We start from the raw sequence: 7,680 nt of genomic DNA, 5'->3' as shown, positions 1-7,680 counted from the left end.
TATATTTGGCTTTATTTCTATGAACTTATTTTGTGTTTTAATTTGTCCTGCTTCTAAGGGTTCCTTTTTGTCCCCTTTGTTGCATTGTTTTTGAATTGATTGAGGTTTTTTACTTATTGCATTTTTTAACCCATCTATTAGTTTGGAAGATAGGCATTCTATTTCTTATTCTTTTATTGGTGACTCAGCATTCTGAAATGATTACCTAACTTAACATAGTCTAAAGTTAATCATTATCTTACCCTTCTTCTGAACAATACAAAGTACTTTGAAAGCTTTAATACCATTTAGTAAAAGACCAGCATTTCAGTTTAACCCCATGGAATAGACATTGTTTTATTTTTTTTTATTTTTTTTTAATTAATAATTTTATTTTTTTAATGAGGTGACATCAATAAATCAAGGTACATATGTTCAAAGATAACAAGTCCAGGTTATCTTGTCGTTCAATTATGTTGCATACCCATCACCCAAAGTCAGATTGTCCTCTGTCACCTTCTATCTTGTCTTCTTTGTGCCCCTCCCCACACCCTTTCCCTCTCCCATTCCCCCCTCCCCCCCATAACCACCACACTCTTATCAATGTCTCTTAGTTTCACTTTTATGTCCCACCTACGTATGGAATAATGCAGTTCCTGGTTTTTTCTGATTTACTTATTTCGCTTCGTATCATGTTATCAAGATCCCACCATTTTGCTGTAAATGTTCCGATGTCATCATTTCTTATGGCTGAGTAGTATTCCATAGTGTATATGTGCCACATCTTCTTTATCCAGTCATCTATTGACGGGCTTTTTGGTTGTTTCCATGTCCTGGCCACTGTGAACAATGCTGCAATAAACATGGGGCTGCATGTGTCTTTACGTATCAATGTTTCTGAGTTTTGGGGGTATATACCCAGTAGAGGGATTGCTGGGTCATAAGGTAGTTGTATTTTCAGTTTTTTGAGGAACCACCATACTTTCTTCCATAATGGTTGTACTACTTTACATTCCCACCAACAGTGTATGAGGGTTCCTTTTTCTCCACAGCCTCTCCAACATTTGCTATTACCTGTCTTGCTAATAATAGCTAATCAAACAGGTGTGAGGTGGTATCTCATTGCAGTTTTGATTTGCATTTCTCTAATAGCTAAAGAAGATGAGCATCTTTTCATATATCTGTTGGCCATTTGTATTTCTTCCTGGGAGAAGTGTCTGTTCATATCCTCTTCCCATTTTTTTATTGGATTGTTTGTTTGTTTGTTGTTGAGTTTTATGAGTTCTTTGTATATTTTGGATATTAGGCCCTTATCTGAGCTGTTGTTTGAAAATATCATTTCCCATTTAGTTGGCTTTCTGTTTATTTTGTTATCAGTTTCTCTTGCTGAGCAAAAACTTCTTAGTCTGATGTAGTCCCATTCATTAATTTTTGCCTTCACTTCTCTTGCCTGTGGAATCAAATTCATAAAATGCTCTTTAAAACCCAGGTCCATGAGTTGAGTACCTATGTCTTCTTCTATGTACTTAATTGTTTCAGGTCTTATGTTTAGATCTTTGATCCATTTTGAGTTAATTTTAGTACAGGGGGAGAGACTGTAGTCCAGTTTCATTCTTTTGCATGTGGCTTTCCAGTTTTCCCAGCACCATTTATTGAAGAGGCTTTCTTTTCTCCATTGTGTGTTCTTGGCCCCTTTATCAAAAATTATTTGACTATATATATGTGGTTTTATTTCTGGACTTTCTATTCTGTTCCATTGGTCTGTCTATTTTTCTGCCAATACCATGCTGTTTTGATTGTCGTGGCCCTATAATATAGTTTGAAGTCATGTATTGTAATGCCCCCAGCTTCATTCTTTTTCTTTAGGATTGCTTTGGCTATTCGGGGTTTTTTATAGTTCCATATAAATCTGATGATTTTTTGCTCTATTTCTTTAAAAAACATCATTGGAAGTTTGATGGGAATTGCATTAAATTTGTATATTGCTTTGGGTAATATAGCCATCTTGATTATATTTATTCTTCCTAACCAAGAACAAGGAATATTCTTCCATCTCATTATATCTTTTTCAATTTCCCTTAACAATGGTTTATAGTTTTCATTATATAAATCCTTTACATTCTTTGTTATGTTTATTCCTAAGTATTTTATTTTTTTTGTTGCTATTGTGAAGGGGATTATTCTTTTGAGTTCGTTCTCAATTGTTTCATTGTGGGCATATAGAAAGGCTATTGACTTCTGTATGTTAATTTTGTATCCTGCGACCTTACTGTATTGGCTTATGGTTTCTAGTAGTCTTTTTGTGGATTCTTTGGGGTTTTTGATGTATAGGATCATATCATCTGCAAAAAGTGATACCTTTACTTCTTCTTTTCCGATATGGATGCCTTTTATTTCTTTGTCTTGTCTGATTGCTCTGGCTAGAACCTCTAGTACCACATTAAATAAGAGTGGAGAGAGTGGACAACCCTGTCTTGTTCCTGATTTAAGGGGGAAAGCCTTCAGTTTAGTGCCATTTAATATGATGTTAGTTGATGGTTTATCATATATGGCCTTTATCATGTTGAGATATTTTCCTTCTATACCCATTTTGTTGAGAGTCTTAAACATAAAATTGTGTTGTATTTTATCGAAAGCCTTTTCTGCGTCTATTGATAAGATCATGTGGTTTTTGTTCTTTGTTTTGTTGATATGGTGTATTACGTTAACCGTTTTACATATGTTGAACCATCCTTGAGATTCTGGGATGAATCCCACTTGATCATGATGTATTATTTTTTTAATATGTTGTTGTATTCGATTTGCTAGTATTTTGTTTAGTATTTTAGCATCTGTATTCATTAGAGATATTGGTCTGTAGTTTTCTCTTTTTTGTGCCATCCTTGCCTGGTTTTGGTATGAGGGTTATGTTGGCCTCATAAAATGTGTTTGGAAGTATTGCTTCTTCTTCAATTTTTTGGAAGACTTTGAGTAGAATAGGAACCAAGTCTTCTTTGAATGTTTGATAAAATTCGCTTGTATAGCCGTCAGGGCCTGGACTTTTATTTTTGGGGAGGTTTTTAATGTTTTTTTCTATTTCTTCTCTACTGATAGGTCTGTTTAGGCTTTCTGCTTCTTCTTGACTCAGTCTAGGAAGGTTGTATTGTTCTAGGAATTTATCCATTTCTTCTAGGTTGTTGAATTTAGTGGCATAAAGTTTTTCATAGTATTCTACAATAATTCTTTGTATATCTACGGTGTCCGTGGTGATTTCTCCTCTTTCATTTTGGATTTTGTTTATATGAGTTCTTTCTCTTTTTTCCTTGGTTAGTCTTGCCAAGGGTTTGTCAATTTTGTTCATCTTTTCAAAGAACCAGCTCCATGTTCTATTAATCTTTTCTATAGTTTTTCTGTTCTCTAATTCATTTATTTCTGCTCTGATTTTTATTATCTCCTTTCTTTGGCTGGTTTTGGGTTTTCTTTGTTCTTCTTTTTCTAGTTCCTTAAGGTGGGAAGTTAAGTGGTTCACTTGGGTTCTCTCTTGTTTGTTCATATATGCCTGAAGTGATATGAACTTCCCTCTTATCACTGCTTTTGCTGCATCCCATAGATTCTGATATGTTGTATTGTCATTTTCATTAGTCTGTATATATCTTTTGATCCCTGCACTTATTTCTTCTTTGACCCATTCATTTTTTAAAAGTATGTTGTTTAGTTTCCACATTTTTGTGGGATTTTTTTCCTCTTTTTTGCAGTTGAATTCTAGTTTCAAGGCTTTATGATCAGAAAATATGCTTGGTCAAGAGAAACTGATAACAAAATAAACAGAAGCCAACTAAATGGGAAATGATTTTTTCAAACGACAGCTCAGATAAGGGCCTAATATCCAAAATATACAAAGAACTCATAAAACTCAACAACAAACAAACAAACAATCCAATAAAAAAATGGGAAGAGGATATGAATAGACACTTCTCCCAGGAAGAAATACAAATGGCCAACAGATATATGAAAAGATGCTCATCTTCTTTAGCTATTAGAGAAATGCAAATCAAAACGGCAATGAGATACCACCATCACACCTGTTCGATTAGCTGTTATTAGCAAGTCAGGTAACAGCAAATGTTGGAGAGGCTGTGGAGAAAAAGGAACCCTCATACACTGTTGGTGGGAATGTAAAGTAGTACAACCATTATGGAAGAAAGTATGGTGGTTCCTCAAAAAACTGAAAATAGAACTACCTTATGACCCAGCAATCCCTCTACTGGGTATATATCCCAAAAACTCAGAAACATTGATACGTAAAGACACATGCAGCCCCATGTTTATTGCAGCATTGTTCACAGTGGCCAGGACATGGAAACAACCAAAAAGCCCATCAATAAATGACTGGATAAAGAAGATGTGGCACATATACACTATGGAATACTACTCAGCCATAAGAAATGATGACATCGGAACATTTACAGCAAAATGGTGGGATCTTGATAACATGATACGAAGCGAAATAAGTAAATCAGAAAAAAACAGGAACTGTATTATTCCATACGTAGGTGGGACATAATAGTGAAACTAAGAGACATTTATAAGAGTGTGGTGGTTACGGGGGGGAGGGGGGAATGGGAGAGGGATAGGGGGTGGGGAGGGGCACAAAGAAAACAAGATAGAAGGTGACAGAGGACAATCTGACTTTGGGTGGTGGGTATGCAACATAATTGAACGACAAGATAACCTGGACTTGTTATCTTTGAATATATGTATCCTGATTTATTGATGTCACCAGAAAATATGCTTGGTACAACTTCAATTTTTCTGAATTTGCTGATGTTATTTTTGTGGCCCAACATATGGTCAATTCTTGAGAATGATCCATGTACACTGGAGAAAAATGTATACTCAGTCACTTTGGGATGAAATGTCCTGTAGATGTCTATCATATCCAGGTGCTCTAGTGTTTTGTTTAAGGCCACTATGTCTTTGTTGAGTCTCTGTTTGGATGACTGATCTAGAGCCGTCAGTAGTGTATTGAGGTCTCCAAGTATGATTGTATTTTTGTCAGTTTTTGTTTTAAGATCAATAAGTAGCTGTCTTATATATTTTGGTGCTCCTTGGTTTGGTGCATATATATTAAGAATTGTTCTGTCTTCTTGATTCAGTGTCCCCTTAGCCATTATGAAATGGCCATTTTTGTCTCTGAGTACTTTTCCTGTCTTGTAGTCAGCATTATCCGATATGAGTATTGCTACACCTGCTTTTTTTTGGATGTTATTTGCATGGAGTATTGTTTTCCAGCCTTTCACTTTGAATTTGTTTTTATCCTTGTTACTTAGATGAGTTTCCTGTAGGCAGCATACAGTTGGATTTTCTTTTTAATCCATTCTGCTACTCTGTGCCTTTTTATTGGTGAGTTTAATCCGTTTACATTTAGTGTAATTATTGATACTTGTGAGTTCCCTATTGCCATTTTATATCTTGCTTTCTGTTAGTTTTGTGTCTTGTTTGATCCTTCTCTTTCGTTTTTCTATCTTTTGTTTTTATTTGGTTGTATTCCATACATCTTTCCTCTGTTGCTATCTTTTTTTATCTCATGCGCTTCTGTGGTGGTTTTTTCAATGGTGGTTACCTTTGAGTAATGAAAAGGGTCCCTACCCTGTTCATTGTAGTGAACTATTTTGTGAGTACTTTTGCACTCCATCGTCCTTTGCTACTGTTAATCTCCATCTTCTCCCCCTCTTTCTTTTTGTTGTTGTCACAGTTTAAATTTGGTTTTATTGTGTTCTTCTTGGAGCTTTTACTTGTGGCTCTGTTTTTTTTTGTTCTTTGTATCTGATTGGAGAATAGATAATTCCTGGAGTGGGGGTTTTCTGATGATAAATTCCCTCATCTTTTCTGTATCTGTGAATGTTTTTATTTCTCCTTCATATTTGAAGGATAGCTTTGATGGGTATAATATTCATGGCTGAAAGTTCCTCTCTTTCAGGACTTTAAATATTGGGGTCCACTCTCTTCTAGCTTGTAGAGTTTCTGTTGAGAAATCTGATGATAATCTAATGGGCCTTCCTTTATATGTTGTATTCTTCTTTTCCCTGGCTGCCTTGAGAATTTTTTCTTTGCTGTAGGTTTGTGTCAATTTCATTATGATATGCCTTGGAGTAGGTTTGTTGAGGTTAAGAAAACTTGGAGTTCTGTTTGCTTCTTGAACTTGAGGCTTTAGTTCTTTCCACAGGCTTGGGAAGTTCTCATCTATTATTTGTTTGAGTATGTTCTCCATTCCATTTTCTCTCTCTTCTCCCTCTGATATACCTATTATTCTTATGTTATTCTTTTTGATGGAGTCAGATAATTCTTATAGGGCTATCTCATTTTTTTTAATTTTTGAGTCTCTTTCTTCTTCTCTCTGTTGTGCCTCAAGTTGCTTGTCTTCTATTTCACTAATCCTCTCTTCTATCTGACCTGTTCTATTAGCTAAGCTTGTTACTTCGTTTTTCAGCTCGTGAATTGAGTTTTTCATCTCTGTTTGATTTGTTTTTATAGTTTCCATTTCCTTGGACATATATATTCTTTGTGTTCATTGAGTTGTTTTCTGAGCTCTCTAAATTGCCTTTCTGTGTTTTCTTGTATATCTCGGAGGATTTTTAGGATTTCTATCTTGAATTCTCTGTCATTTAGCTCCAAGGTTTCCAATATATTAAATTTTTTCTCCATAGATTTTTCCTCATCTAGCTGTGTTCCTTCTCTTTCTTTTGTATCCATGATATTCGATTTTCTCTTCCTTAATGGCATCTGAGGGTGGTTTTGTTGATAGTATTAATGATATTTAATAAAGAATAAAAAGTTAAAAAAAATAAAAAAATAAAAAATCGAAAAGAGTTGTTTTTTTAAAAAAATTAATAATGAAATAAAGAAAAATAAAATAAAAATTTTAAAAAAAGGAAATTATTGCCCCCTCCTTTTTTCCTCTCCTCTCCCCTCTTTCTTGAGAAAATCTTGTGGTGAACTGTGAATTATAACAAACAATGACTGTGATGGAGGGCCTGAATTGGGGAAAAGTAATAAAGGGGCAAAAAAAAAGAAAAGAAAGAAAAGAAAAGAAAAGAAAGAGGGTATGGACCCACAAAAAGCAAATAAGAAAAAAATTTGGGTCAAGAATAAAATGATTTGCTTTTAGGTGTTGGTTGTCTAAGAGTTATGATGAGAGGAATAAGAGGAAAACAGAAAAATGGGGGGACAAATTAAAAAATTACTATTGTATTTAGTGGAACAAGAACTAGATAAAATGGAGAGCCAGGGATGGGAGCACTGCTAGTGCGTTAAAAAGGTGAAGTAAAAAAACCCCAAAATGCCACAAACATAAGTTTGAGTCCCAGATAAGATAATTTGTTTGTTATTGAGGTTTGAATGAGAGGAGATGTAAAGGAGAAAGGAAGAAACTAATATAGAGGGAGAAAAGAAAGAGAGAGAGAGAAAAAAAGAGGGAACCACTAAAAGAAGAAAAAAGAAAGGAGAGAGAGAGAGAGTTTAGGGTTTTGGAGTGCAACCCTCATAGAGAGAAAGGAAGAGGAGAGAAAAGATAATGGGAGATGTAACACTTATGGGTAGTGTAGTTCAAGGAAAGGAGAGAGTAAGACCGGCAGAAAGTTAATCGGCCAAATTGGAGGAGGAAAAAAAGTATCAAGAATGAAGATAAGAGAAACAAACGAACAAATATAATAAAATGGGATA

The sequence above is a fragment of the Saccopteryx leptura genome, chromosome 9 (genome assembly GCF_036850995.1).
Source record: "Saccopteryx leptura isolate mSacLep1 chromosome 9, mSacLep1_pri_phased_curated, whole genome shotgun sequence".
Classification (NCBI taxonomy): Eukaryota; Metazoa; Chordata; class Mammalia; order Chiroptera; family Emballonuridae; genus Saccopteryx; species Saccopteryx leptura.
This window is presented reverse-complemented; position numbering follows the sequence as displayed.